This window comes from Zonotrichia leucophrys, chromosome 5 (genome assembly GCF_028769735.1).
Source record: "Zonotrichia leucophrys gambelii isolate GWCS_2022_RI chromosome 5, RI_Zleu_2.0, whole genome shotgun sequence".
NCBI lineage: Eukaryota > Metazoa > Chordata > Aves > Passeriformes > Passerellidae > Zonotrichia > Zonotrichia leucophrys.
In genome coordinates this window covers 34523939-34551887 of record NC_088175.1, presented here as the reverse complement: position 1 = coordinate 34551887, position 27949 = coordinate 34523939, and the positions used below count along the sequence as shown (strand labels likewise).

The 27949-nt window shown below is 40.0% G+C and overlaps 1 protein-coding gene across 3 annotated transcripts in view; it reads right to left on the bottom strand.

Annotated features, from left to right (window-relative positions):
- The window catches only part of FUT8 (fucosyltransferase 8), a 97837-nt gene extending 73597 nt beyond the window's left edge, over positions 1 to 24240 (bottom strand). For 2 of the 3 annotated variants that reach the window (XM_064714475.1, XM_064714478.1), the window contains exons 1-2: positions 24027 to 24240; positions 2593 to 2669 (exon numbers count right to left, since the gene is read on the bottom strand). The gene's annotated coding sequence lies outside the window, so the exon portion shown is untranslated. Of the gene's footprint in view, positions 1 to 2588; positions 2670 to 24026 lie in introns of all 3 variants that reach the window. The other variant, XM_064714476.1, reaches the window with a different exon arrangement.
- Between the last annotated feature and the right edge of the window lie 3709 nt (positions 24241 to 27949).

The window sequence follows — 27949 nt, the reverse complement described above, 5'->3', positions numbered from 1 at the left end:
CAAGATATACAGGCCTTTTCCAGAGATTAGTTTATCTTGAAAAGCCTATCGCAGATTAATCTAACTTACAGAATATCCAAGAAAGGATAAGAAAGTGTTATAGAATGCAATAAAAAATGTTGATTTTATCTTTATTTCTCAAAAAACTTCAGAACAGCAGTTCATAGATGGAATGGATTAGACTAAGTGTGAAATGTGATTTGGGGAAAAAAAAGAAAGGCTACCATGGAAACATTTTTCTATCTGAAAAGCATCAGGAAAAAATATCAAATAAGTATATGGATGATAATACAGTTTCCCCAAGCCATACTGTGACAGCAGAACATAATTCCAAATGCAGCTTATTACAAAATCTGACTGGAAGCAGGAATCCAACACGATCCATGGACCGGATAACCAAGTATGCAATCCAAGGAGGGGAAGGTACCACCTCACTGTAGTGCTCAGTTACTTGTCTCAACCCACCAGCACTCCCCAGATCTTACCTACACACTGAGCTCAAATCAGCTTTCCTCCACTGCTCAACCTCCCTCAGTAGTTGAGCAATGCATATACCAAACCACTGGCTTAACTATAGCTCCAGGCACTGCAGTTTATAGACCTGCTCAAATCCTTTTAATTACCCTCCCACACAAACTAAACAGAAAAGGCAAGAAGAGGTTTCATGCAGTTCTCAAGCACTGTGCCTCTTTCTTGCTAAAGAAAGGAACACATCTCTGCTAAAGACAGTCAAACCATCACCACAGCTTCCAGACAAAGCAAGTTAGTGTGAACACAGAACAACAGGAAGTACAAAAGTAATTCATATGCATGCATGCATGCCTGCAAGCAGGCTCCCACAAGGAAATAGATTTTAATTTACAAAACTTCAAATCAAGATACAAATTGTTCTATTACATAACATCATGTACAAGGGACCAGCCAATTCTGACTACAAGTGAGGTTTTGAGAAGTCATGAAAGTTCTCCTACTTTTCATTTATTTTCAGAGCCTGGAGAACACAGGTACTACACATGGGGCTGCAGAGTTGGAAGGTGAGGTGGGGGAAAGACTGTACAGATTTCCTAATTCCCTGCTAGGATTTTTTTCCATCTGAATCATTGTTTCTACTCCATATCAATAAACCATTCTGCAATGGCTAGGAGTGATCTGACAAGATCAGCCACTTCTAGTCTGAAACATCCACAGAAGCCTGTTTTTCTCCAAAGTCAAACCATGTATTCCCAGCCTAACAACTCCAAGAGAGCGTTACCACACACTGCTGGGCAAATCCATGGACTGGCAGCTGCCTGAAGGGACAGATTATGCTCCTACATGGCCACACTTTGCTCCTGCCTGCAGAGTCTCTCTGCCTCTTCTGCACCATTTGGACACTTCTTTGAACAGTCATCTGAGCTGATCCATCCAAATGCCAAGAAACAAAACCTTTCCTCTGGATTTGTGAGATAAATCAGGTAACTCGTTTCAGTAGGAGTCACACAGAGAAGAAAGCTGGGTTCAGGAAATGGAAACAAGTCCTCTCACCAACAGGAAGCAGTCACAACAGCCAACCCTGGACACTACCTGGACACTTGGAAAGTTATCACCATATTCTTTGTCCTGGCCTGGTCAGAAGGTCCCTAGAATATTATTTGAAATCCCACTTTTTTCCTTTTTTTTTTTTAAACTCCTACAATACCACAATACTTCTAAAGTTATAAGTGCACAAAATAAATCAAAATAATTGAGAGCACTTTAGATGTCACCAGCTTGCCAAGCACTAATGAAGTTGGGTGAACTGTAAAAGCATCAAATCTGCAACAAATTTGCTGGAACTCTTAGTCTGATTTGTTCAATTACAGAAATTCAAGAAATTTTCACAACTTTCTTATCATAGTTAAGAATACTGATCATAACAGTCTTTTCTACAATTACATCAAAGAAAGAATTATGTCATAATATTCTTGGTTTCCAAGTTCACACCTGGATTCATGTTTCAATGTAGGTCAATTCATTCTTTAAACATTCTTCTTAAAATGAAGAGTTACCTTTCTGCTAACTTATATTTCAATAAAAATAATGTGTCCTCAAACATGACTATTGTGGTACTTGCCCAGACCTTCAAAACCATAAGAATCTGAAGCACTGGATCTGGGATATCCCAGAGCACACAATATTTTCTACCCACAACAGCTTAGTTGCTTATAACTCTTGCAAAACTTCATGGAGTAGGGCTTGTGCCCAGCCTCTGTAGAAGACCAGCTTACCTCTGAGAAACACATGTAATATCTGCAATACAGATGGAAAGCGCCCTGAAATACTGCCAGAGAAATACAGGATTTAGTACGTAAGACAGAGGGTACATAATGAACCTACCAAAGAATTTATCTTTTTAGAGATGAGAGGCAAAGAGGAGAAGGGAGAGATATACGTGTACGGAGAAACAAAAGGTGAAACATGTATCTGATTGACCCATTCTGTCAGTGATCACTGAAAAGTGAAGAACCTGATCACTCTTTTGCAGTTTCCTCTTCTCAGGTGACAAACACTTATCGACAGAGCAGTTTTCAATTGTGAAGGCAACATCACAAAGAATGAGAAGTACTTACTTACAAGCAATAATTATTGTTCAAATTAATACTTTCAGGGATTCTTCTTCCTCACTTTCATTTTGAAGCATAGGCAAGACTCTGAAAGTAGAAGAGGAAAAGTTCATTAGTTTTTATCACAGAATCATTTAGGTTAGAAAAGACCTTGAATATCATCAAGTCCAGCCATAAATCTACCACTACACCATGTCCTTAAGAGCCACATCTACATATCTTTTAAACTCACCCAGGGATGGAGGCTCAACGACTTCCCTGGGCAGCCTGTTCCAGTGCTTGACAACTCTTTCAGTGAAGAAAAAACTATTTTAAACAAAATCTTACTTTGGGGTTATCAAGGCATGGAGTTAGCACATCATTTCCTAATAGTTGTCTCACTAATTCAGGATGGCAGCACACTACTGAGCTAAACATTGACTCCTGGCCATTTAACAGAAAAGCAATCAAAAGCTGCACTATCAGACTCTGAAACAGCAAGAAACTGGTTGTTGAAAAAGCTTATTTGTGAACCTGACTTCAAGGAAAGGAATGAAAGAAAGAAAAAAAAAATAAACAGGAAACCAATTAAAGCAACAATAGTACCAGGAACAGGAACAAAGACAAAAAAATTAAAAATGCTTCAGATAACTGACTTTTACTGCAATTAGAATTCTGGCAAATTACTCTTATTTTTGAATGAAAATTAAGTGATTTTCTATTTCAAAGAGAAGCTTCAGCAGCTGTACTGTTAAAGGTGAACTGGCAACTCTAAAGCTCTCAAAAGCAGCAACAGTGATAAAAAACAAATCTGAATTCTGTGTTTTCCTGTTCATGTAATAAATTATTTAAAGTAATCAGCATCTACAAAGTCAGAGCCCATGAACTTCCAAAAATGGAAAGCCTGAGGGAAACAGAGATAGCCTATTTTCACTTCTATTTGAGCTTGATAGTCTGGGTATACCTGGCTAAGGCACTCAATGAAAAGGTTATAGCTTTTGATGTGATAAAGTATCTCAGAAACCAAAAAATACAACCCAGCTGTTCCATGTATAAAAAGCAAAATCAGAAAAAATAAACTCATTCTTTTATTGTAGCACTCATCAAATCAGCTACACTGTCTGCTTCACAAAAATTGAGAGGTGAAACTTTCAGCTGAAGGTGACTTAAGAAGCCAAGCAGAACAAAATTCAGAGTCCGCATGCTGCAAGAGGCAGCCCTACATGGAACACAGTAGAACATGGTCTAGAACGATGCTTATTCTTACTTTTGTATGAAGCATTATGATGTATTTTCTTACAGGTTCATATTTCCAACTTCATTAACAAGTAGAAGGTAGTACATTATGTGAGCCATACATATGGAAAAACAGATTTAGACAGATTGGCTCATGGTAAACATGAAGTGGAAACATTTACATTTCATATAACAAAAAGAACTATTATTACATTTACAAGTTGATTTATTTGTAAGCAGCAGAATTACAAGCAGTACCAAAAGGCCTTCCAGTCCTACCAGACTGGGCAAATCCCCATGCCCTACATTACTAACAGGACAGAAATAAAGCTCTTTGGGTTTTTTTCCCCACAATTCCATAAAAAGAATGCAGCCACTTTACATAAATTGTGATTATCTTAAAACAGCCTGTCTACTCTGAAACATTCAAAACTTCCAAAAAGTTTACAATTTTACAGCCCAGTATTGCTAATAAATCCCTGAGATTTGAATTCTATTCATAATGTAAAAATTTAAAGTATTTTAAAAAATCTTCGCATTTCTGTTTCAATCACCTCAAGAGTATTTACAAACATCTCTAATTAGACAGTTGTTCCTTCCAGATAAATTTGCTCTCTTATACAGATCTTTTTGGATATAAAGGACATGAAGTGAACTTATAGATAGAAAATTTTAGTTATATGCCCATTTCTGACTTTGAATTACTGGGTTTAATAAGACTAGTCATTACTTTTTTTCTCTTTTTTTAAAATTCATCTATTTATAAAAAATTATATACATCCTTATCAAGGATTCAATAACATCTGCAGTGTTCAATCCAGTCTCCTGCATTGCAACCAAAACCAAGTCCAAGACATTTCATCAACACTTTTCATGTAATTAAAGTTGTATTTCAAAAAGACACAAAATTTGAAAGCACAAGAGCAAGGTAATAGAGTTCAAGGATGCCACGCTTTAGTGACTGTAACTACAGAAGTGTAACATGAAAATACCTATATCACCTTAGGAATACAGAAGTTGCAGCAAGGAAAAAGAAAAAAAAGAAACACTTTTCCAATCCTTTCTCCATTTGACTGGGGCAAACTGATATTTAATTCTGAACACAGACACTAGACCCATATGCCAGGCCAGGACTACTTTCCCAATACCACAGGACAAATCAGACACATCACTCAAAATGCCACCTTTAGAGAATGCAAATTGTCCTGCTTCAGAAGAAGATAAACTATGCACTAAGAATAGAAAAAATAAAAACAATAAAAATTCCCTTTGGATATGGACAGGATACCAGTGGAAGATCTGAGGAACAGAATTTGAACTAAAAACTGAAAACTTTATGTCATATACTTCCTTATCTGCTCTACCCTCCGAGAACAGGATCAACCTCATCATCTTACACAGTATTCTTAGATAAATATCTAAAAGATCATATTGAGCCACTGAGTTTCTTTCTCCCCATTTCTGGGACTAGACCTCATCCTCTGATTTTCAAACAAGATTTGCTTGTAAATTTATGCCTCAGATATATTTATTTTCAGATGTTTCTCTCCCACATATGCCCTCACACCCAATAAAGACTATTGTTATTTCTTCCCAGTCCTCCTTGCCAAATGCTTTCTTTCTCCTTGAAGAAGGCAAGTTCAGCCTAACTAGCTCTTATGCACATGACTTGCTCTTTTCTGAGTGTGACTGTGATCAGAGCTAATGCCGATCTAAATGTAAATCAACAAATGCTTTATTGGCTGGTCCTAACAATCTTCTTTTTAAAGCTAGAAAGCAACTGGTGTGGTTTAGAACCGTGTTACTCTCACCAAGCCACATCATCTGAGAAAGAAGCAGATCAGGAGCTGGGTCATGCAACAGCAATCTGCCTCTGGTGACCAGCCTGGGTCCACCAAGAGCTCTCACCAGTGCGCAAGTAAGTGAAGTTCCAACCTATTTTTTATTTGTTCAACATTTTCTATTACTCCAAACACATAAATCTACTCCTAAGCAAGATAATCCCACCTTCTCTAGTACAAGCAATTTCTGAAGCACACAGACCAGCTTTTACTAAAGTCACCCATATTTTCCACTGCCAGCTCTACAGTTTCAAGAGAAGTGACTGAACCTATGGTAGGGAGCACATTGCATGAAAAGAATCTATTTTAAACAATTTAAAACATTTAAACACAACAAAACCACTTCCAACAAACAAGCAAAATCAGCAAATTGGTAAAGAAGAAGAAATGGAAATTTATTCCTTCTATAAGCCCAAGTGAGGCTCAGAACATGATTTTTCCAGTTTTAAGAGATAATGTATGTTTCTAATGAAGAAGTGAAAACTGAAAAACTGAATTTCATTTCTCCTATACCTATCAATCCATCTGCCTGGCAGCACTGCTAATTGCTGGCACTAAGCAAATTTCCTTAAACAAATAGGGAAAGAAAAACATCCCATGGAGACAGAAGGAAAGCTATTGTTTTTAATGTATTATATTAATGTATTATATATAATGTATTATATTTAAAAGAATCATATGGGGTCTTCTATATACATTACATAATGGTTTGGAGTTTGGTTTTGTTGCTTTTTTTTCCTTCAGATTCCTTGCTAAGAGCGAAAAAAGCTGGCATATGCAAGGTACAAAGTCAAATCATCAAACTTCTACTGCCAGAGAAGCAGCTCCCAGGAATCATCTGTTTTGCAGGGAAGTGCACAGAATTCTTTCTGCAGCTCAATTTGGTATAGGAGGTTCCCCTTCAAATAAGCTTTGATTTCCAATGGTTTGAGAAGGACATAGAAGTTGGTCAATGAAATTCCACTTTCAATCAAGCTAGATCTGGGAGCATTATTCCTCAATATTCATCAAAATGAGCATAAAATACAATGATGTGCTCACACTTGGTTTTTTTTTTGTAACACAGTACTTTGCCACTTTGACCTTGTTCTAATAGTACAACATTTTTAACAGCATAAATAACAATTGAGAACAAAACGTAGTATCATTAAGTGCTTATCCTTTAGAGAAGAAAATATAAAATAGCTGCTTTAAGGTACAAAGGTTCTTCATACTATTGAAATTTTGACACATAATGGTTTCTCAAGGAACAAACTCAGAGCACTCTACAAAACTGATGCAGAACACAAAACAGTGCACAATCCCCTGACTTCTTTCATGGACATGTTAAAGGGCCAAATGAAGAATTAAGTTACAAAATAACATCTCAAATATAAACACACTTTTAACCTATCCACTTGCCAGGAGACAGGGGACTCAGAAGGTAATAAACCTATTATTGCACAGTTCTCAAGTTCTTTCCTCTTCCTCTCCTTCAAGACACAATGGCCCAACCACTTGACTAATTTCTCCTTTTTGTTTACATGGCCCTAGCTGACACATCCCATTACACCTGGAAGACACATCACTGTTGCTCAGTGTTTGCAGGCCTACATTTATCACTTTACAGAATTTCCTGCATGCTAGAGTAGCATTGCTTATGCATTACACTATTGCACATGTGATGCAAATTTGGGGAAAATTTGGAAAAACATATCAAGCACTGGACCTCTTTTAGTTCTCTCAAATCCAGGAAAACATATGCTTCTTTTCCCCAGAGTTCCACTTTTTCTCAGCCATGTGAAGTGCCATCTGTGCTTCCCAGCCTGGCAGGCTAAAACTCTGCTGTCATTCAAATCACCAGTGAGCAAATTAAAGGCAAAGACTGTCCTCTTTAATAAAACAACAAGTCTTACAAATGGCAACCTAGATCACAGCAACAAAGGAATGAGTGGCAAGCGTGGGTAGCTAAAGGGTCACAAGGAGGAGAAGGTGGCAAACAGTAGAATATCTCCAGAGCTTCTTTGTAAACTTCTGCCTCTAGCAAGCTAACACAAGAACTATGGGAATAAAAAAAGGGTAGCTGAAAATCTCGGAAAATAAACAAAAATATAACTCAAGTGACGCAAGACATCTCGTGAGATACTCCACCCTTTTAGAAGGCACACTTGGCTCAGGGAGGACAGATATATAGGGTGGGGCAGGAAGTCTTCTCTTGAATATCTTCAGATTAGTCTGCTCTGAAATACAGAATGCAAAAGAAGCCAAACATTCTGCATAACATCAGAATGGGGAAATTACAATGAACAGGAAAATGTAGGCCTCCTATAAATGACAAAACCAGAAAATTTAAGTGGATGAGGGAGTTGGATGGACTGTTGAGATTGTTTATTTCTTTTTTTTTTTTTTTGGTTGTTGGGTATAGTTTGGCTTTTTTTTCTAGACAGCTAGCAGAATCATTCAAAGCATCAGATTTAATATTAATGATTCACAGAGTAGGCCTTTTAGGAAGCAGATCACAGATAAAACTGAGTTAATCTCTAGTTAGTAACTGGCTTAACTATTGCATTTACAAAAGTTAACCTGAAAGGTTGCATCAATATATTAATGACCAAAACTTTCCCAGACACTGAAATGCAAATCATCATGTCAGAACAAGTCCTGAAATACTTTTGATGAAGGCCAACTGCACTCTCCCAACCTCTGGGAGCAATCTGAGGGTTATCACATGGCTGGGAAAACTTCCAACAGCACTGCGCACACAGCTACCTGTTTTAAGGCCGAAAGATTAACAGAAAGGACAAATCTCAATCTGTGCCAGCTGTCCTCACTAACAGACAATGGTCCACTTTATTAGTGATGATGCAGTCAAAAGGGATTTGAAATCAAACCAGCTTAAGGAAACTAAAATTAAGTGCAGATAAAGTCTGGAAAAGTACATTTAAAAAAAGAGGAGAAAGTAGTAACTATCTTTAGAAATTCAACCAAAAGAATGAGAAAATTTAAAGGAAAGGAAATCACACAGAAAGAACACTCTGTAGACAGTGACTAATGAATGAAAATACTGGAAAAAAAGCTATCAGGAAAACCCAATTAAGAATGTTGTCAAGTGAGAATACAGTCAACATATAGAAGAAATAACAGTCGACAAGCTGAAATGCTGGCAAAACCCATTCATTTAAAATCAGGTCAAGAAACAACTTTTTTTTTTAAAAAAAGTCTTTGAATTTGAGGGATGAAATTGTTCATTCAGTACAGCCTCATGTTTATTTGTTACCAGTTGCAGTAATTAGTTCAAAAGAGAAAGTCCATCCTACTAAAAGACAATGTTTGACAGTCACAGGAAAAAAAAAAGCAGCAAGTTTAACAGAAGACAGTACCATATATTTCACTGAAAAACAACTGTGATTTTGAAAATACAACACAAAGGAACACGGCTGTAAGCCACTAAAAAAAAAGGTCTTATTTGTTTCTAGTTCATATTTATATAAAAAAGCTAGAGAATCTTGCTATTAATTTGGCAGAATAATTTTAAATTGTGGAATTTAATTCACACTATCAAAGTTCAGACATAAAACAGGTGAAGTTTTTTAAAAATTAAAAAAGTACACACCTTACACTGCAAATACCAGCTACCACTACAATTACCATTACCCAAGTCTTTTACAGTCAGAGAAAATTTATATTGAAAGAGATGTGAACACACAAGAGAAATACCAACAGAATTATTAAAAATCCTCTACGTATGAATTGAAACAATTCACTAACAAATTAAAAGAAAGAAACCACATTTTCTATTGTGCCTTAGATGCCTCACCCTTTTCAGAAGGTAGAAAAAAATGAAGAAAGAAAAGGGTAAGTTCTTCAAACCTACCCACAGTGAGCACATGGTTTGATTTTGCTATGGAAATTGTACTAGGAATTCATACGTAATTTCATTTTTCCTTTAAAGCTTTTCAAACAAGAACCAAATAAAAATCATAGCACTTTATTTCAAAGTCTGTCATCGATCAGCTTGAGTGATTCTGGTTTTATTAACTGACTGGTCAAGTAGCAGAGCATTAACAAGATTGTGGTCAACCTCACTGCTGTGACTCAGAGCCACACCAGCAGCTGTGCAGATTTCAAAGATAGCATCAATTCTGTACTGCTGCCACTGCTCCTCCGTGGGAAGGCTAAGAACAGATGCAAGCAGCATTCAGCAACCAGGAAGCTGAGAAAAAAAGGAACACACAACACTGCTTCCCTTGAGAGCAGGGCAGCTTCATGTTTATCAGACATGGAAAATGTTCATGTTTATCAGATGGGTTAATCAAAGGTAGATCTTCAAACCAATCTTCAAACAAAGTAAGAAGACTATCAAATTTAAAGATCCTTGGAATTAAGATCAAAGAAGTGGTCAGGGATTTTCAATAAAAATAATCTGAAAGACCTTTCTGCAATATCTGTTAGGCGCCTGATAATGAAGGAAGATGAAAATCTGTATTAAATATAATTCCATCAGTATTAATATTATACAGAAAACCTATATAATTTATATCATTCAGTGCAACAGAAAATGCCCTTAGAATATATTCCTTGATACTACACACCCAGTTTTACAGAACCTAAATGTTAGGGAAAAAAACATGTACTAATACTAGAGTACATTTCATTTCAGAGAGATTTCAGGTCTTTTAAGTTGCTGGTATTTGAAAATTTTTTGACATCTTTTCCTTGAGCAGGCTTCACCACAAACAGACTAAAGCAGTGTGATATTAAGAGCCTATTCCTTCAAAAGTACACTTCAATGTTCCTCCTGAAGTGGTTGTTATTTTCCTATCTCCCACTTTTACTATCCATTAGCCAATCTGGTATAACTTTCTTACTCCTCTCATCTTAATTTATAAAGAAAATATTTAGCAAATTAGACATGTCCTTCCTACTTAGAGATAAAAAGTAAAAAAGTTACATGTTGATTTTTAATCAAGTTGAATTTAATCTTTTTTTCTCTTTCAGTTTATAATGTATGAAGGAGAGCAGACAGACACTGCAACGAATTTACTGTGGGTTAAAGGCTCCACAAAAAGTGCTTCATTCATACCCAAAGCAAGAATACATTGGTAGTAAATTGGGTTTCCCTACAATACCCAATGACTGTGGTACAAGCCACCCAATGTGATCAGTATAATCTGGTATAATTACATATTTTTGTATATACCTCAGTCTATATGCGTATAATGTGGATAAGTTTAATCTACACTATACATATAACCCAGTTTTCAAACAGCAAAGACCTTTATATAAATTGCACCGAGCTTCATTTCTGTTTCCCTTTGTAACAGCTGCTTCATTTGACCATTGATCACCCTTTCCCATCAGTCAAGAGATGCTGGCAGACACCAAGCCAAGAAAACAAGGCAGTACTCAAACACCAAGAGACACAGAATTATGAAAATGGGGTTTCTGCTAAGTCCTGATCACAGTAACAGGACACTAGGAAAAGAAAAGGAAGTACATGGATGAACTCTGGGAAACATGAAAGAAAAGACATTGAGACAACATTAAAAAAAACCCACATGTAATCTTAAGCCTGATACACAAGCAAAATTTGTAGCAGCTTTCACTGTACATTTAGTTTTACAGAGACACAGTTTGACATCAGTGCTCTCCATCAGTGAACTCATTAGAGAGCCTACTGGATAAAGAAGGACAAACTTGTCACAACATTTCATACATTTCCATCAGGAAATAGTCTAAAACTGAGAAAGTACAAGATAAAAGACAGATGAGAGACAAAATTGTTGAAGCTCAAAATGTACCCTCAAGTACTGAGTCTGCCTTCTAAATAACTTTTCTCTACCTACTATATGTGCTGTCACCAATTACACACATGTAATTAGTGCAATTAAAAGGAGACAGACACCTGTAATAGTACAAGTGTCATTAGAAATCAGTTCAAATGACAATATTCCATTTTGGTTTACCATTGTTTATTCTTATATACTGTCACTCTATTTTTTTATGTTAGTATATCCCAACTGCACATCTGGGACTATCTACCTTCAAAATAACAGTAAGTCTTCACACAGCATATCCAAACACAGCTGAAGAATTCTCAGATGGGAATCCACAGTTCACAGCATTTTTTTACCTACAATCACATTTGACCTAACATAAGAATTTTTAAAAAGCCACAGTAGAGCCCTGAGCTCTAGATACAATTCAACACCAGGTGATGGCAGTTAGTAAACAGCATATTAATAAAATATTTTCAAGCAAACATCAAGAAAATAACTGTCAAAGGAGCGCTCCAAATGCTTCCATTTCACAGTATTAATGATTTCAAAAAGAACAGTTAAAACTATAATCTTTTTTGATAAGGTACACTTAAACCAGATAAATAATCAATTTCATTGTGGTTGCTTCTGCCAGGGACAGTAAGAAGTTAAATACTACTGTAGAAGACTTCAAGAGAAAAGCCACTAACAAAAGGTTAGCAATCTAAAGATTTCCTATTTGCTTATGACTTCAAGGTCTTGCATAACAGAATGGCACAGAGAACATTAGATACACAAGCAGGTTTTTACCGTCCTAGAAGTCAGGTCACAGTAAATCCCTTTAAGAAACAAAAAACTTGCTAAATATATTTGACTTACAGTTGCCAGTGAGTGTTACCCACTATTTACAAACATCTCTGCAACAAACAATTTTCAGAAACATCGAGGTTGCACCTTTGCTGTCTAACACAGTATGACCATATTGTAGCATTTCACATCAGCGTCACAAGGAAGTATATTTAAATGAAAATTTAAGAACTGTGAAAAAGTGTTTCTGTATTTATACTAGCTATATGAACATGAAGAAAGTCAAAAGGCCTGACTCAGCATGAAAGCTGTTCAGAATCTTCATGCACCTTCAAAATAGCACTGTGAAATAAATAAGATACAATTCTGCTTAGAATTTTTTCCACTTATTTCTAAATATAACCATGCGATTGATACCGTGGTTAACATTTCTGGTGGGACACTAAACTATTACCTCCATTTACTAGCTCAGATTTTTGAAAGCATAAAAATTTAGTAATATAAGTCTATAAAATCTAAAGCCCAAGATTAATCATTTAATTTTCTAAACAAACTATAGCAAAACACCTCTCCTATGAGGAAAGACTGACAGAATTGGGATTGTTCAGCCTGAAAAAGAGAAGGCTTCAGGGTAACCTAAATGCTGCCTTCCAGTACCTGAAGGGAGTCTAGTGAAAGGTATCCCTGCCCATGGCAGGAGGGTTGGAGCTGAATGATCTTTAAGGTCTGTTCCTACACAAACCATTCTATGATTCCATGACCCTCAGGATATCATACCAATGCCTTAATCAGCATGGCATGACTTGAAAACACCTGAAAATCTGTACTATATTGTGCCACAGTTAATTTTATGCTCCTCTTCCAAATCTCTAAGAAAAGGGCTCTCCACTGGAGAAAGCAGGATGTTAGGTAAGCAAGAGAAAACCTGGAATCAGACAGGCCAAGGTACAACAAAAGGCATCCCCAAAGTTAACAAATATAAAAGGATCGATCCAAGATCAGACGGGGTGGGGGGGAAATACATGTCACATCAACAAAAACTGCAGCTAAAAAGGACTTAGATTTTATCTTTTTCTAATGACAACTGATGTCCACTTGACATAAAAAGTTGGATAAAAGGGGATTTTAACCACAGGTGAAACCTGTAACTGTGAAGAAACCAACACTGGAGACATGCATGCAGTTAACCAATCCATTCAGCAGGCATACAAATGTGTCAATTCCCCTTGCATTCTTGTGAAGAATGAGCAAGCCCACCCAAATAACCGCAACACCCAAACAGCAAACCTGAGACCAGCACAGTTGGAATAGTAAATGTACTCACAATCTACATATGAACATGTGCCACAAAAGGCACAGTCTTCAAAGTCTTAACTGAAAATACAGTTGGTCACAAATCTGTGACTGTCTCTTCAAAGCCAGGACAGCAGGATCTTATCTGCTGAAGGACTTGAGGACACAGTGGATTTGGAAGTAAGCAAAAATCAATGCTTTGTATAACAGTATTTCAAACTCATTCTTCGGAAAGTCTAGATCAAAACCTCTCTGGTGAAGAGATGCCAGCACACCCTGTTACATCTCAACACATGGTTTTATGACCCTGTGTCAGATTTCAGTCCTTGGGATATTTCCTATTCTTGTTCCAACAGCTTGAAGCATCTAGACGTGTTCAGTGTGCCTAAGGATAAACTGTGAGTGATTTTGTGCACACACACAGAAGGCTCTTAAGAGCAAGCAACTGAGTACAGACCATGTTCTCTCGGCTCTTCTATAGACACAGAATCTGCAGAATTATTAACATTACCTATGCATGATGCTGCAGTATGTTGTACCGGAAAATCAAACAAGCATTTTAAATTATGCTGATCTCTCTCTATCTCATATGTATGCCTGGCTCCTTGAGGGACAAACATTTCTGTGCTCTACTTATACTGAATTCCTCATCTGTAAGAGCACTATCTGTTGTAATTAAGTGAAGAAGGATAAAAGGGCTTTCTCACATGCATTACAAGGATATTGCTGCCACTGAAAAAAAGTTACATCAGAAAAAAAACATCAACAATCTGCTAGGGGACATCCCCTGCTCCCTAGGAAGTAGACAAAGCATATATCTGCAGAATCTGAAAATATTGTCATAGGGTGTAATGTAAGCTGCCATATTACCAAAATTGCCATCCATCTTTACAGCCTGGCAGAGCAAACTTCAGAATATGGATACCTAGTCCAGCACCACCTCATTGATGTTAAAAGGTAAAAACTATTGCAAAGAGAATGTCTAGCAGTTCAATCCAAAATCCAAACTGCTGAGTAGGCATCTGCAATGAAGAATAACTCAAGGAGAACATCTTTCAATGCCACTGAATGCCTCCAGTGGGCCACGTGAGGAAAAAGGTGTAAGTCACGCTGTCCTAGCTGCTATAACTTAAAAACACCCCAAGCAACAGACAGATCAAAAAGTCAGATGCTGTACTGTTAAAAAACAAATCCCAAGATAACTGTGAAACAGATTTAGTTATTGAACAGAAATGTGAAGACATGCATCAAGAAGACTGTAAATTGTGAACAAGTAATTCTAAACTCCAGACTACAGAAAAGGGAAGGGAAGAGACTATCTAACCATCCATGGCACAATACCATAAAGGTGTCCCAGTGAAACCCTCAAAAGTAAGGACAACATTTCTGTTTAATTTTTTCTCCTGTATATTCAAATCTTGCCCTAAATAAGAAACAAATGCTTACCTAGGCAGCTGAGAGAAAGCAAAGACGTTGCCCTGTCATGAATGGTTTAATACAACTAGGGGTGGGAGAAAATCAAAAAGGGGGTGGAGGGAGAGAGTATTCATCAACACATTACAGCCACGTTAGATGACTGTATCCTTGAGAGGGAACAGTTTTTGCTATTGCTGTGTGAGCACTGATTGTCAAACAAACGAAGTTGTTTAGCAAGCACCCAAAAGGAGAAAAAAATATCAGTTAAGTATAGCATATCATGTATACTACACATTTTATCATCACAAATAGAGACACAGAGCTAAAGGTTCCAGACAATCTGAAAGCTCACATTCTGAACTTGGTCAACAGGATTTTTCCTTAGAGGCAAAGGGTTTTAAGAAGAAATTTTGTAATTGAAAGCATTAATAATTTAAACAAATATTTTTATTATATGTTTTAGAAACTCTTCAATAAACAGCATATTGGATAAATACTTACTTTAATACTTTTACATAAATTAAAAAAAAAATAAATTCCAAAAAGCTTAACAAATATATCAGTACCCATATAAACCAGATTTACTTTGAAAAGTTACTGTGTCACTGTGCAAACAAACTATGGTGAAGTACAACAAAAGTAATATAACAAACTAAAGATGAACATTGGGAGGTTATTGGAAGAGAATTCCTACTGCTCTTTTACAAAACCTTTTGTAAGAGCAATGCTTTGAAGAAAGAGTTTAATTCACAGCAAGTCAAAATTGATGTCCATAAGATATTCACAGCAATGTTCCACAAGTTCCTAAAGAGTCTGTAGCATGCAGAATTAATAATGTCATGGTGATATTTATTGCTATTAACTGCCTCACAAAAGAAATTCTCTAATATTACAGAAAATTATTCATCATACTATAAGATTATGAAGCAAACATATAATGAAAGCACTCTCCTAAAAAGCATTTACATCCAGAGTATTGCTACCACAAAGCAATTGTAGTAGCACAAACTTCATCAAGCTCTAGAATGACCAACAGATGAAGTATTTATTTTTACCATGTGATATAATTTGAAAATAAATTATGCATATTATGCTTATAAATATCCAATTTTTGAAGGAACTAAATACAATCATTGATTCATGGAAACTACGCTTTGCTACAGAAATCACCATTTGTTTTAGGGAGGATATCTACAGAGGACAGGTTAGCAAGTACAAATGAAGAGACAAAAACATCAGAAAAAGATCATTCCTCATATAACATCTCACACTTAGATAACAAAAAAGAAAAATAAATTTTAACTATACATGTACATCCAGCCTGTTATTTCATAGTAGCTCTCTGCAACAGGCAAGTCTTCTGATTTGAAGACTTTTAGTCAAAAGTCTTCCAAAACAGTTACTGGGCTCCTTGCATCTTAGGACTACATCTCTTCCTTTATTTTTTCCCTACCCTGAAAATGTGGCAGGGGAGGGAGAAAAGAGTAGGAAGAAAAAATATCATCTGAGGGATCTAGTATACAATATTTGGGGGGGTAGGGGGAGGGGGGGTGGAAATCAGAATTGATTGCAACTGATTTAACAGGTTGTCAGAAAATCATCACCTTGAAATGATGCATTATGAGCTACATAATATGAATATACATACATATCATGACAAACGACCAAGAGAGATCACCAATTTTTAAGGCTGACAGATACTTCATTGTAAAAGAATAATTTTTTAGTTTAAGTTGCCAAAGGCTTTTCAAGACGACCCATTCTGTGCCAGGTGTCCATGTCAAAGCTGCTTCAAAGTTTACACGGTATGCAAAACATATTTTTCCTCCTTCCAAGGAAAGCTACATAAAAATACACTTTTGCCTCATTACAAAAGGTTTTCTTCAAAAAGTTTAATCACTCATATGCTTTAAGCTCTACATGCATCTTTCTAAGAGACAGCACCCTGACATACAAGTGATGCTTTTGTCAAGCTCACTGTAATGTAACTGTTACTGATTTTGTTTTGATATGTTGCAGCTGAGCCACCTACATATTCTGTCTGTACTTATTCCATTCCTGTAAGGCTTCTGGGAACTAAAGATCCACAGGATAACGTAGCTTAGAAGGGACCTTCACATGTCCCTCAGTCCCATCTCCTGCTCAAAGTCAGATATAAGAATGGGTTGCTCAGCTTTCCCATTTGGGTCCTGAAAACCTCTAACACAGAAGCTGCACAGCTTCTCAGGGCAACCTCCTACACAGCTTCAATACTCCCCATGGAAAGAGGCTTTCTTTACATCAAGCCTGAACCTTCTGTGTTTCAACTGATGAACACTGCCTCATGTCCTCTCCCCACACATCTGAGAAAAAGAGCCTGACTCCATCTTCTCAGTGATGTCCTCAAAAAAAACAGTATGTTGTTGTTTGATCCCACTGAGATCATCTCTTTCTCCAGCTGAAAAAAACCATCTCAGCCTCTCCTCACAGGATGAGTGTTCCAGTTCCCTAATCATCTTGGTAGTCCTCCATCAACTTTACTTCTACTTATCAATATCTTTCCTGTATTCAGAGTCCCAAAATTGGGCACAGCACCTAGATGCAGTCTCATGAGCACCAAGCAGAGAGCAACAATCACTTCCCTCCATCTGCTGGCTATGTTCCTTCTCATAGAGTTTCATCTCATAGGATGTTGCTGCCCTTCATTTTTTTTAGACTGAGAGTCAGAGTTGTGGAGAACAAGAGGGAAACAAAGAGGAAAAGGAGAGAAGGCTCCTCTGAAACCTTAGAGCATTTTGCAGACCTAAAGGAGGTCTACATAACAGCTGGAGAGGGACTTCTGACAAGGGCATGAAGTAATAGGGCAAGGCGGAATGGCCGTCAGCTGAAAGAGGGAAAGTTTCGATAAGACACTAGGAAGAAATCTTTTACTGTGAAAATGGTGGAACTCTGGACCAGGTTGCCCAGTGAGGTTGTGGATACCCCATCCCTGGAAGTGTACAAGGCCAGGCTGGATGGGGCTCTGAGCAACCTGGTCTAGTGGAAGGTGTCCCTGCCCATGGCAGGGGGCTGGAACTGGATGATCTTTTACGTCCCTTTGTATAGGGTGTGACTGAGATAGAGTTCTTTTTTTTTCCTTTTCCACAACAGCCCTCTGTGCTGTGCTTTACACTGGTAGCTGGGAACCATTCCATGATTCTGCAGGGGCATGCCGATGCTGATCCACAGGCAGAGTGCTGTCTGCTAAGACCCCAGGTTTCTCCAGCAGAGCTGCTTTCCAGCCTGTCAGTCCCCAGCCTGTAACACTGCAAGATGCTCCTGTTTCACCAGTGTAGGACTCTGTTCTTGAATAAAGCTCCAGATGGGCCTTGTGTTCACAGCAACAGTCCCCCTGCACGGCAGCCCCTTCATCAAGCACAACTATCTCCCCCCAGTTTGGTGTCATCTGCAAGCACAAGAGCACACTTGGTCACTATTTGGCACAAATTCCTGCAGCACCCCTCTTGTTACCGACCTCCCTATATGACACACTAAGCACTCCTTTCTGAATCCATCTATCCATCCTTCCATCCATCCATCCATCCATCCAGTCTTTTTTATATCTTCTAGTTCTCCAGTAATCTGTTATGTCCAAATCTGGATACAAGAATATCATTGGAGATTGAGTTGAGAATCTTGCTAAAGTCCAGGAAAATTAAATCCACTGTTCTTACCTCTTCCAAATAATCAGTCATCTTACCATAGAAGGCAATCTGCCTTGTCATGCATGATTTACCTTTGACAAATCCATGCTGATTGCTCCCATTCACTTACTTGTCATGACCAGAAATGTGTTCCAGGAAAACCCATGCCCCTATTTTCCCAGGGACTAAAAGGAAGCTACCCAGTTTGTAGCTCTTTGGGCTGTATTTCGGCCTTTTCTGGAGGGTGCAACATATGCATTTGTTCAGCCATTGAGAGGGTTTCAAAGACGCTAGGGAAGGACCTCGCTGTGTCACTGGCCAGCTCTATCAACGTTCACAGGCCTCCTTTTGGCCTCATGCACGGGTAGGATTTGAGTCATCTCAACAATCCCCAGCTGAATCCTCAGCCACTGCTGGCAGCTGCTCTCCCCAAACCCTTGTTACTAAGCACAGAGGCCTGGGAGACCTTGCTGGTGATGCCTCACTAAAGAACAGAAGGATCAGGGTACCCCAGCTTTATCTCTATCCACTGTCACTATGACACATCACATTCCAAAAGAAGCTCTTATTTTACTGTCCTGCTTTTCACTACTCAAGTACTAGAAGAAACTCTTCTTGCTGCCCTTGATCTCCTTCCTAAGCATCATCTCTAGGTGAGCACTGGCTCTCTTGATGTCATCCCTACATACCAGGACAATTTTTCTAAATTTTTCCTTTGTAGCCTGTCCCAGCTGCCCCTGTTTGTATATCCCGTTTTTGCACTGCAGCTCAGACATGAGTTCCCCACAAAGTCATCTCTGGATAGGCCAGCTTGCTTTCCTGATTATCAGGATGGATCTCTGGCATCTAAATTTATTCTCAGTGATACCTCTGCTGGATCCAACAAGTATGAAAACATAAGCTATCCATGGAGCAAAAGGATGGAAAAGAGAGGAACCAATACAATTTGACTAAAGAAAGAACTGCAACATGGGAAAAAGCTGATACAGTTGACACACTGAACACAATCTTGAGTTTGGGATACAGACCAAGTCTGAGATGGCATGAAAGGAAAAAACAAATTCGGATGAGGGAAGTCGGGAAGAATGAAGCACAATATTGAAGGGGGGAAACTACAGAATACAGAACTACAGGAGCCAGTGGAAATGTACAACACAGAGAGATCCTTTTTATGACAGAGAACTGGATGTGAAACTGAGGATAGTGGACAGAAACCTGAAACCAGCAGACAGGACTGTGAAAGGATTCAAACAATGGAAAAAGCTCAGATAAACAACTTATTAGTTAGAACCTCTATGCACACTGGATAGTACTGGATGCCAGATAAGAAGCCCTTTAGCAAGAAACAAACTGTTTACATGGGGAAAATAGATAAAAATTGTGATAAAAATTTCAGGATAGGGCAAAGAAGATTGGGACAGGGATATCACACAAGGAATAAGCAGAAAAATCAGCATCCAACAGAATGTATTCACTCCCAGAGCCTGGAATAGAGCCCAAGATTGCAGAGTTTCACCTCTACTTTCAAACACTTCAAAATCTCAGAAAACCATACACAGACAACATCATTTGGAGTACAGCTGAATAACAAATTACTGGTATCACATTCCCAGCTAGCTCAAGTGGCACAAGTTGCATGGCAAAATTGACAAATTTCAGCATTTTTAGAGACTTTCATGCTATAGGCGTATTAGTCATATGTGCAATCCCACAGGACAGAGGGTTTCCTCCTGTCCATCAGGTTTGCTGACTTTTTTTTTAATCTAGAATGTTGAATATTTTGGTTATGTGCAAAGAATTTCAGGGAGTTTTAAGCAGTTGACTATCAAAAACCTACCCATTTGTTAAAAAAATATATATAGTCACATCACAAAAATTAAAGGTTATTTGATCTTGTTCTCTGTGCCCTTGTGCTTAAGGTACTCTTGCTGTGTTACTGAACAATGTGTTAGAAAAACAATAAATAACAACATTAAATTATATAAGGACCTTGCCATATGCACTGCAAATGTTGGCAAGTGTGTTGTTAATAAGACAGGTATTGTAGAAAAAGTGAGGGAATTAATACTGTCCTGGATTTTTTTTTTTCCTTCTTTCTTGCACACAAATCATCTTTAAAGGAAAAAAATATATCAAAAACCCCCTACAAACTTTTAATGGGGAATCCACTCTTCATCAAAATTATGGACTTAGTACCTTGCGGTTAACACTGCAACAGATCTAAGTATTTATCCCTGCAGTCTAAATCAACACACACCATACTACAAATCAAGCAATGAGGTCTTTCCTAGATAGGCATTCATGGATCCCTGTTGAGGGGTTTATTAAAAACAACTAAAAAAAAAAGCCAGATTATTGTTAGTAAATTAGACCTTTATGGGAAAACATCTTGGAATACATAAATCATTAAAACACTGATAGATTATTTTGAAAAATCATATCATAAAGCTCCTAAATTGGATATTCAACACAAAGGAATACATAATATATCTCAGGAGACTTATGTGAAAATATTACTAGTGAAACATGCAGGCACTAGAGACTGAAGGTAATGAAACAGCAAAAGAGGAAATTAAGAAAGTACAGTATGAACAGCACATAAACAAATATTGAGGCCACACACTATTTGATACTAAGAAAAAGGATTCAGTGTGGCACAATGAACATCATCTATGCCATTCTATGCTATAAACTGAAAGCAACATTGTAGGGAAAAATGTAAAATTTAACCCTACATTTATAGGCCACATTACATGACTACAAGAATCTCTGATTGTGCCGTTTCATTATGTGTAAGAGCTTGATCTTGCTACTTCAAAGTTCTTCGGATACAGTTTTTGTTGCACAACAGCAAAACACATACTCTATTTCCCAAAAAAAAATCACACATCACTTCACTTTCAGATTATTTTCATCATACAAGAGATGCATATTAATGCAATCATACATAGCATGCCTCATCTATATTTGCTTTGCTTATTGTATTAGAAGCATATTCCATGACCAGACAACAAGATTTAATTAAGTCAGTTTTGCTTTGACACTAGCTCCCCCTCCAGACCAGTTTAAGATTATAGTCATTACTTTTTACTTAAATTCTGACTGCAACAAGATATAAATACTCAAATCCAAACCTTCTTCTTCTTTATCCATTGAAATGTCAATGAACAGACTGATTTGATAAACTATAAATAAAATTAACATTTATTACTTTTAACTGCATACATTCCAAGCCTGGGAAAATGATTTGGTTTAGAAAAGATCTGACAGATAAAGCACCTATTCCATACAGCCACACAAAGACAGAAATGGATCCAAAAAAAATTTCCACAATATGAATGGTGTGCAATATTTGTAATATATAAGCATTCAATTATACAATCAAGTCTCTATTTGAAGTTGCAATAAAGCGATCATAAACCAGAGATGCCAAACCAAAGGGAAGCCCCTATGTGGTTTAGTACCACCTTTACCAATTCACTTAAGGTGAAGTAGCTCTATTTCTACTCCAGCATGTATAGCTAACATATTTTTTTCTTGTATTTCCTAGAATTACTGTACTTTCAGTTGTTCAGCTAATTAAACCACCAAAATTTTAAACAAATGAAGACAATGGGCTAAAAGGAAAAGAAAGCTACAACTCCCAACTGACCTTCTGTATTTCCCAGCTGTCAAATGTCCTGGCAACTACATCACTGAAAGAGTGAATTTACCTGATTCAACACTCCAAGTTGATTCTTGCCCTTCTCTCATTGTTGAATTTTTGCTCAGAAAATATGAGTAATTAATTGTACTTCCAAACTCGAAAAAGGCTGTCTTATTACATGTAGTTGGGAAAATATGCAAACTTTGCAATATGCTAGTGTGCCTGCTTAAGGTAAATATTCATATAAAACCCCAACAAGCATCACTAAAAATCTGGCAGTAAGCATACCTGCAATAACCGGAGAAACAGACGCTACTGGAAATACATCAAAGCAGAGTCACCAACTCCCCATAACTAGTTTTCTTTAATAATGAAAGGAATTGTAACAGTCATCTGTAAAAGCACCCCAAGCACCAGCAGCACAGGCAAGTTGGCCACTTATTTGCTTTTGCAGTTCAGACTTCTCTGAAGTTTTTGATGACTTGCAGTGGAAAATTACTTGGAAAAATAAAAAAGATTAATACTAAAAAATCAAAAACCTTTTCATGTTCACTCCTTCTGAAGTATTTACACCAGTAACTTTCAGGCCTAGACATTAAGATCCTCTACTTGGGGACAGAAAGAGTATGTGTACATATATATATATATATATACGTACACATGTATACTGAAACATACAATTTTCAGCTGATGTGTATGTTTCAGTATACAAACACACACAGAACAAGAGGTGCCAAGTGCTAACAGAAGATCACAGATAAAGCACACGAATGTTGTGAGCACAGGGTTGTTTGCCACATCCATGTACACACAGCATGTGCATCACAGCATACCGTGTGTGCGCTGAGGGCACAAGGACAGCAGGTACTGCTCCGAGGAAGTTACAATCTTCAACAAGCAATTTTACAGCTCATGCCTTTGCCCTTAGGCTCCTTGGTACACTCTGCACCGCAGCACTATAGTTTATGCCTCTTGTACCCTCAACCAGGAGCTTCTGAAAGAAGAGGGTCAGTCTTTGCAGTGCACCAAGAACACCCTGCGCGCACTACTTGCACACACGTGTGAAAGACCTGAGCATACATCAAGCACTAACTAAATCGCCAGAGCCTTACCAGTAACAGGATCCACGACCAAAGCCAATTGTGCCGAAAAACAGGAAAGGTCGCCGTGGGAAAAGCCCCAGGCAACAACCGAAGGCTCTGTACCCGTGTCAGGCAAGCACTTCCTCGAGCTACTAGGCGGCCCCAAAGCGTGAGGTCCGTCCTCACAGCCCCGCTCCCCGTGTATTCCTCCCTGCCAAAACCGGGCGTCCCCTCGGGCGGCCGCAGTTCCCGGGACAAGGAAAGTTGGAGGCCGCCCCCCGCGCCTGCCCTGCGGCCGCGGCGCACGGGACGGCGGCAGCCGCGCTCCGCGCTGCGGGAACCGCGCTGTCCGCGCCGCGCCTGGGGCAACGCCGCCGCCCGGGGCTCGCACGCATCTCCCTCCCGGGCCCGGCCCGGCCCCGCCGCCCACGGTGATGCCCCGGCCGGTCGCCGAGCCCCGGCCTCCCCTTCCTCCGCCGCGCTCTCCGGCGGCCTCAGGCCCCAGCAGCGACCCTCAGGTGCGGGAGCCCAGGGGGACCCCGGCACACGGCAGGGACCGGCCCCCTCCCCGCCATCACCACCCCGGCGGCGGCGGCAGCGGTTGCTGAGCAGCGCCCGAGTCGCAAAAGCGGCGGCGCCAGGCCCGAGGGAGAGATGGGGAGCGCTCGCCGGAGCCGCCCGGTCTCGCCTCGGTACCCGCTTCCCCGCCGCGGCGGCTGCCGCTCTGCCCCCGCATCCCCTTACCGGAGTGCCGGCGCCGCCGGCGGAGCCCGCGCTGCTGCTGCCACGGGTGCCGGGCGGGGGGGCGGCGGGGCTGGCGGGCGGGGAGCGGCGGGAGCAGACGGAAGCAGGAACCCGCCGGCGGCGGAGCGGAGCTGGCGGGGACGGGGCGCGGGGCGCGGGCAGGGCGCGCGCCGAGGGCGGGGAGCGGCGCGCGGGCAGCCGTGACAGCGGCGCACGGCCCGGGCAGCGCGCGCCCCCGCGAGCGCGGTAGGAAGAGCCGCGCCGCGGGCGCGCGCCTGCCGGGGGAAGCAGCCTATGGGAGCGCGAGCCGGGCCCCGGTGCCGCGGGAGCGCCCCCGTCACGGAGCGCCGGAGCGCGCATGCGCGCCCCGGACCTCCCAGCGCCGCCGCTGCCCCCGCCCCGCCGCCTCCTCCCGCGCGCCCCCGCCCCGGGAGCGGCCGGGACGGGCTCGGCAGCGTCCCCGCATCGCTGCGCGGGGCTGTCCCCGCCGCGCGGGGAACCGGGGGGCGGCGGCGTCAGGCGCGGGAGCGGCCGCGTTTACCCCGGCGATGGGCGTGAGCGCGGAGCAGCAGCGCCCGCTGAGCGCCGCCGCGGCGCTCCTGCCTCCCGCGAGGGAGCGCGGCGGGGACCGGGCGCGGGGCGGCGTTCCAGGGCACCCCTGAAGTGCCGCCTGATCCCTCCGGGACGGCGTCCCTGCCCCTCGCCCTCTGTCCCCGGCTGCGATGCCGAGCCGCGGGCAGGGCCGCCCACAGCCCCCGCTGCTGCCCGCAACAGGCTGGTCCCGCCCGCAGCGCCAGCGCATCCTGCCCGGGAACAGACTTAGTGGTTTTAATGCAAAGATCCCTAGAAAAGACAGAAATCTCAAGAAATTCTCTATTATGAGGGGAAAAGGAGAGCTCTGTATTTGCTGGGTGACAGCAGGACTAGAGAGAGAGGCCCGCTCTCGTCCAAGCATCCTTGTCTCTTCCTCCTTTGTGGCTTAACAGAACCTTCCCAAAAGTGCACGTAAACGGGTGAACTCGGATGGATGCGGAATTTCAGGCATTTGACGTAGCTGTAGTATCTTAAAGACTCATCTGGGGAAGCTGTGTACATTTTAAAAGTTTGCAATGCACACCGATAATGTTTCAGTGTGCTTGGGAGACGGAATGGCAGAGATGGGAAGGTAGCGTGTGGAGTAGAAATTGCAGTAGGAGTATGTTCGACGATACTGTGATTTCGGTTAAAGCCAGAGCTGTTAAGGATGGATACTTTGTAACTATCACATCCTTTTTGCACCCCCTCCCAGAGCTCAGACGAGCTGTCCTGCATATTGGTGCTCTGTCCTGTATTCCTTCACGCTTGTCTTCCCTGGTTTATTTCACTAGCCCTCTTGTTGGGTTTTGGTTTTGTTGGGTTTTGTTTTGTTGTTTTTGGTTTTTTTCCCCAGAAGTAGTAAACATTCACAAATGAGCTTGTAAGGTGTGAGACATTCTGCCAGTGTCTGTTGCGTTTTTCTTTCTTGACTTCATACATTCTGGATCAGCTGCGTGCTAACATGGAGCTTGGGGCACAGCCACTGCCAGCATTGTCTGGGGGATGCCAAGAAGAGTTACAATATTCTGTGCCCATAGCAACCTTCCAGAGCGATCTGGAAATGCAGAAATAATTAATATATCTTTTTTTCCCTAAGGTTTTGATTCCTAACTGACAATAATAGAGATTAGTTGAGAAATTGAGACGATAAGCAGATTGCTGATGGTTGTCAAGCGCTGAGTGCAGTTGCTAGCTCCCATGACTGCAACAGTTGTTATATCTACTAACGATTATATTTCCTACAAATTTAGTCAAGGATTTATATTCCAAAATCCAGTTCCATAAATCAAAAACATTTTAAAAGTCTAGGTATATGCAAATGGGCCAAAAGTGTGTGCAGTGCAGGGAAGGGAAGGAAGCCCCCATGCCTGGAAATATTCAATGTGTCAGGTTGAACGGGTCTTTGAGCAATCTGATCTGGCTGAAGATGTCCCTGCTTATTGCAGGGGGTTTGGACTAGATGACCTTTAAAGGCCCCTTTCCAACACAAATCATTCTGTGACTCGAAGCTGATGATCCAGAAACCAAGGCATGGCTTTCCAAATGATGCATTTAACTGTATGTTGCCTTTGCTTGGAGGATGTCACCTAGAGAAGGATTCTAAAAGACAATAAAATTGTTCAGAAGACTTCTGAAAAGTGGAGATCTTGTGGTGGGTCTTTTCTGTCTGGTAGGAAAATACTATTTTATGGACATAAATCTGATTTTTTAACCCACAAAATATTAGGGTACTTTCAATGCAAACAGTTCTTAGATACAATGTTTGCAAACTGGACAAAAATCAGGCCAAAACAGATGGGCTCTTTCATTGATACACTCGTGATTTTATGGACATAAATCTGATTATTAACCCACAAAATATTAGGGTACTTTCAATGCAAACAGTTCTTAGATACAATGTTTGCAAACTGGACAAAAATCAGGCCACATTAAATGGGCTCTTTCATTGATACACTCGTGCTGATCTCAGTTGTACTTACTGTGATGTGAAATTAAGTTCATTTCAAGTAATTGTTTAATGCAATGAGGAAACTACTGCTGGTTTACTTGCTTTCAAGCCCATGATATTCAGTGCTACAGGTTTATGATCTTAAATTGAAGAAAACTACACAGTCCCATGCCCAGCATCCACTGGAGATACCAGTGGGTAAAATGTGATCAATCTGCACATAACTTGTACAGTTAGGAGTTATTTTTATTTATATTGCAATTCTAACCATGTTATAGCACCTACTGCTATCAGCCTCATTTTTATTTTGAGCAATTTGTGACCTGAGCTGTGCTAAGCCATGACATAATGGGAGAAAAAAATTAAATTACTGGGGAGAGAGATGAAAAGCTAGTAAGGGGAGTGCTGTTACAGAGTGCTAACTTTTTACAAATGCTAAATGCAGCAGGTACACACAATTTGAAGTACATTTCCCAAATCATACTGAAAGGCCAGCAGCTAATTTCATTTTCACCACAAAAAGCTCATTTTTAGGTGTAGAATACCTCTTGTGACTCCAACAACTTCTTCATCCCATGACCAAGGGGCAGAGCCTTAGTTTGTTAGTGCTCTGAAATCCTTGGGAAGGGAAATTTACACTAGAATATGGGACAATTTTTCACTACCATGGTTAGGAAATTAATTTTCTTAAACAATTTTAAGGCAGATTCTAGTTCTAGTTGTGGAGTGTACAGTTTCTAGTCCTCAATCTCACAGCCTAATGAATCACTTTTACCTGATACAGACCCAAAATCTACTGGAGTCAGCTAATTCTTTCCACTTGGCAAGAAGGTGGTAGGACTTTTACATAGCAGGTGGAACCTCAGCAGGGTGACTCTAGTTTCACTTTGATGAGACATCCTGCCACCTGTCTCAGAAGTTCCTCTGATTAGCAATGTGAGTTAAAATGGAATGTAAAGGTATTTTGGCTTTTTCCCCCAAACTCATGAGCACATACTGAAGGTCCACATTTAAACCTCTCTAGAAGCAAAATTCTACTTTTGTGAACTTTCTATTTCTCTGTGCAGTGTTAACAAGTTGTCTCTTATTCTTCATTATCTATGAACCCCAGAGCCATAAAGCACTCTTAATGGATAACAACAACTCCTCCAAAAAATACCTTAAATCTTTATCCCTTTATATTAAATTATTAGAAGCACATTCAGTTTTTAGCTATCACAGTAGTAAAAGCAAACTTAAAAGAAAGAATCACCAGAGCAAGAAGGGATGTTAAAAAAAGTACTTCTCAGATTAATTTTTTTTTAATTAAGCATCAGTTAGGGGCTTTAGGTTTTTTGAACACATTTTATTTATTGCAGTATAACTGTACCTTGGAAATACTTCCCTTATAAAGACATCC